Source organism: Lynx rufus, unplaced genomic scaffold (genome assembly GCF_022079265.1).
Source record: "Lynx rufus isolate CCGP_SWC_20201006 ecotype Redwood Valley unplaced genomic scaffold, mLynRuf1.p SCAF_8, whole genome shotgun sequence".
Lineage (NCBI taxonomy): Eukaryota > Metazoa > Chordata > Mammalia > Carnivora > Felidae > Lynx > Lynx rufus.
Window position 1 is genome coordinate 125,259,171 of NW_025814896.1, and position 4,629 is coordinate 125,263,799.

A 4,629-nucleotide genomic window follows, 5' to 3' on the forward strand; every position below is an offset into this window, starting at 1 on the left:
ATTTTAAGCCGTACAGATAATTTGATAGAATCCAGAGCGGAGGTCTACATAAAAATACATGGGAAAAGGAATTTTCATGATACACATTGTGCCAGTTTTAATTGTATCTTCGTCTGGTTCTGTTCTGAGCTGAAAGCAGTCCTTCTGGAATTGTTGGCCTATCCCACATCGTAGTGTTAAAATTAAAAGACCCTTGAAGAACTAAATATCACATCCTCCCACACTAGCTTACTGACCAAAGAAAAGTTTCCTAAATTGACCTTGGCAGTAGTCGTTCTATTTGCCCTCCTGACAGTGATTTTTTTCGGGAAGGTTGGGGTTCGGGGGGAGAAGGGCAGAGGAACCCCAGAGGAGCAGTGTTCACAGTCTGTCCTATCTAGCTAACTTTAAAGGGCCTAGCTGATGTGATTTGGGTGCTCCAGACGGTAAATTCCTCTGTGAACACAAGTGAGAAGGCCGGGAGCATGGTGTCACCAAGGCTCACTTCTAGGAGGCTGCAGGGCACGAGGGGGTCTCCATTTTCCGGTCCCTAGGGTGAGTGTAGGTTGTGTAATCTTGGGCAAACTTAACCCTTTAGGCTTCTGTGTTACCATCTGTAAAGTAGGAATACTGTCCTGATTGCCCACAGAACCTTGAATCTGAGGAGTACTTGACGGTAAGAGCCTACGAGAACTGTAGGACAGATCCTACAGGAAGCTCAGAACTGGGTGGAAGTTTTATTGAATGTCATTTCCTCCATATCCTGTAGACAATTTCTCATTTCTTCTAGGTTTCAATCACAGAACTTGTTTTTCTCTAAATATTTACCAGGAACTTAAACCCTGTATTCCATTTGGTAGTTGAAAGAAGAAATTGGCTAGGTTGAGATTAATTCAAGTTCTCTTGGGCATCCAAGTGTAATAGTTCAGGGTCTGGACTCTGGAATTAGGTTTCCCAGATTCCAAATCTTTAGCTTTACGTAGTTAGGCAAATGACTTCATCTTTTAAACCTCAGTTTCCTGATGTGTAGGTAACAGAAGTGAGACCTCCCTCCTAAAATTGTGAGAATTGGATAAGATAGGTTCTGTGCAGAGGCAGTGAGTGACTCCTAGTGAGTTAACAAAACTGTTGGGGGCTGGGGGAATATTTAAAAAAAATTTTTTTAAGTTTATTTTCAGAGTGCAAGCAGGTACGAGGTAGAGGGATAGAATCCCAAACAGGGTCTGCACTGTCAGTGCTGAGCCCGTCGCGGGGCTTGATCCCAGGAACTGTGAAATCACGACCTCAACAGAGATCGAGAGTTGATCGCTTAACCAACTGAGCCACCCATGTGCCCTAATTGATTTAAAAGTAGCTTTGCCCTGATATGTCCAGCTTCCAGGATGATAATAAGGAGTTGTCACATCCTTAAGCAGTGGAGTGACAGGTGCAGTGCTATAGAGGACTTGCCCACAAGTTGGGCAAAGCTGTGGAAGTAGTGGGAAACTGGAGAGAGGCCAAAGTCGGCAGTGGGAATTCCAGTTAGGAGTTCCATCACACGGCCAGCTCCCACCACACCTAAGTCTCACCCGAGGCCTTTTATAGGAAGTAGCCCTGAAAAGATGGGTCTCAACACCTGGTGGGTCCCTTGTACAGCAGGGGCTAGGAGGAAAGCATGTGGACCGCCCTGGAGGAGAAGGGGGATGTTTGGGATCCTTCCCTGCCCCGACTTTGAAAGTCCCATTGTGACCTCCAGGACACGTTCAGTTGAATAGAATGTACGAGGTTTCACTGAAGAGAATTCGAAAAGGCCAAAAATGTATCTTGGAAATACATCTATTTAGACATATATCTTAGACACGTTTAAAATACACTTCTTAACTCCTAGGTTAAAGAACTAAACTAATTTGGAATAAACCATTTGGGCCAACTTCAAAATGAGTAATAGTGCTATATATCAAAACTTGGGAGATTTGGGCCAAAGACCAGAGAAAAAATATTGAGCCAAGAAAGTCTGAAGACAATTTAAGAAGCTAGTAAAATAACAAAATTACCAAAAATGGTAGAAGGGATTAATAATAAACTTCACAAAAAAGGAATAGATTTGATTGGTTAAAAATGAGACATGCTTGGGACGTCTGGGTGGCACAGTCGGTTAAGCGTCAGACTCTTGATCTCAGCTCAGGTTGTGATCTCAAGGTTTGAGTTCAAGCCCTGCCAAGGGGCTCTGCACTGATGACACGGAGCCTGCTTGGGATTCTCTCTCTCTGACCCTCCCCTGCTTGTGTGTTCACTCGCTTGCTCTCTCAAAATAGATAAACATTAAAAAGAAAAACTCTTAAAAAAAACCCACAAAGTTGAAGGAAGGTCTCACATGGCCTGATATCAAAACCTACAGTAATCAAAACAGTGTTTGGATGTTAACTACACATTGTGATTGATCATTTTGCAATATATACAAATACTGCATGTTATACACCTGAAACTAATATACTGTTATATGTCAATTATACCTCAATTTTTCACAGAAATTTGTGGTACTAGATAAAGACAAACATACAGATCTATAGGAAAGAATAAAGAGCCCAGAAGTAAACCCTTGCATATATGGTCAAATGATCTTCAACATTGAATGCCAAGAACATGCAATAGGGAAAGGAAATGGTGTTGGGAAAATAGGATATCCTCTTGCAAAAGAATGAAGTTGGACCCTTACTTACACCAAACACAAAAATTGGATTAAAGCCCAAAATGGATTAAAGCCCCAAATGAAAGACCTAAAACTATAAAACTCCTAGAAGAAAACATGAGAAAAGCTTCATGGCTTTGGGGTTGGCAATCATTTTTTGCATATGACACTAAAAGTTCAAACAACAAAGCAAAAATAAGTGAGGCTGCATCAAACTTAAAATCATCTGTGCAGCAAAGGGAATAATCCAAGTGGAAAGGCACTGAATGGGGGAAAACGTTTGCAAATCATGTTATCTGATAAGGGGTTAATATACAGAACATACAAAGAACTATAAGCCAAGAAGAAAAAAAAAACCCAACCGGATTAGAAACTCAGCAAAGGAAGTGAATTTCTCCAAAGATGATGTACAAATGTCCAACAAGCTTATGAAAAAAGATGCTGAATATCACTAATCATTAGGTAACCACAAATCAAAGCCACAATGGGATATCACTGATCATGGCTACTGTCAAACAGAAAATAGCAAGTCTTAGGATGTGCATAAACTGGAAGCCTTGTGCCCTGTTGGGAATGTCAAAGGGTGCAGCTGCTATTGTAAACAGTTTGGCGATTAGTCAAAATATTAAAAATTACCATATGACTCAGCAATCCTTCTGGGTCTATATGTTTAAAAGAATTGAAAGTAGGGGGTGCCTGGGTGGCTCAAAGCGTCCAACTTTGGCTCAGGTCATGATCTCACAGTTCATGAGTTCAAGCCCCACATTGGGGTTGCTGCTGTCAGCACAGAACCCGCTTCAGATCCTCTCGCCCCCTCTCTGCCTCTCCCCTCTCAAAAATAAACATTAAAAGAAAATTGAAGTAGGATTTTGAAGAGATATTTGTATGCCTGTGTTCATAGTAGCATTATTCACAACGACCAAAAGGTAGAAACAATCTAAGTGTCTATCAGCGGACGGATGAACAAACAAAATGTGGTGTATACATACAATGGAATATTGTTCAGCCTTAAGAAGGAAAGAGAGGGGCGCCTGGGTGGCGCAGTCGGTTAAGCGTCCGACTTCAGCCAGGTCACGATCTCACGGTCCGTGAGTTCGAGCCCCGCGTCAGGCTCTGGGCTGATGGCTCGGAGCCTGGAGCCTGTTTCCGATTCTGTGTCTCCCTCTCTCTCTGCCCCTCCCCCGTTCATGCTCTGTCTCTCTCTGTCCCAAAAAAAATAAATAAACGTTGAAAAAAAAAAAAAAAAGAAGGAAAGAGAAAAGGAGCGCACGCAAGGGAGAGGAGCAGAGGGAAAGAGAATCTCAAGCAGGCTCCATGCCCATCTAGGGCATGGATCCCACAACCGTGGGATCATGACCTGAGCCAAAATCAAGAGCCCACGCTCAACTGACGAAGCCACCCAGGCGCCCCAGGAAGGAGGTTTTGACACAGGCTGCAACATGAATGAACTTGACATTATAGTATGTGACACCACAAAAAGACATACTGGCTGATTCCCCTCATATGAAGTTATTTAAAGTAGTTTATAAAAACAGAACAGTGGTTTCCAGGGACTGGGGGAGAAGTAAACGAAGAGTTACTGTTTAATGGGTGTAGAATTTTAGCTTTGCATGATGAAAAAGTTCTGGAGATCTGCTGCATAACAATGAGTGAGTATACTTACTACTGAACTGTACACCTAAAGATCAAGATGGCAAAAAAAAAAAAGGTTGGGGGGGATCAAAGGAAAAAGAGGAGAGTCAAAGATATAACCTTAGGTGCACCTGGGTGGCTCAGTCAGTTGGGTGTCCAACTTCAGTTCAGGTCATGATCTCACAGTTCCTGAGTTCGAGCCCCACATCGGGGGCCTGCTTCGGAGTCTGTGTCTCCCTCTTTCTGCCCCTTCCCTGCTCACACTCCGTCTCTCTCAAAAATAAAAATAAAGATGAAAAAAAAAAAAGATACACTCTTAAAATACAGGCATGAGCCCAGACTGTTTAAAG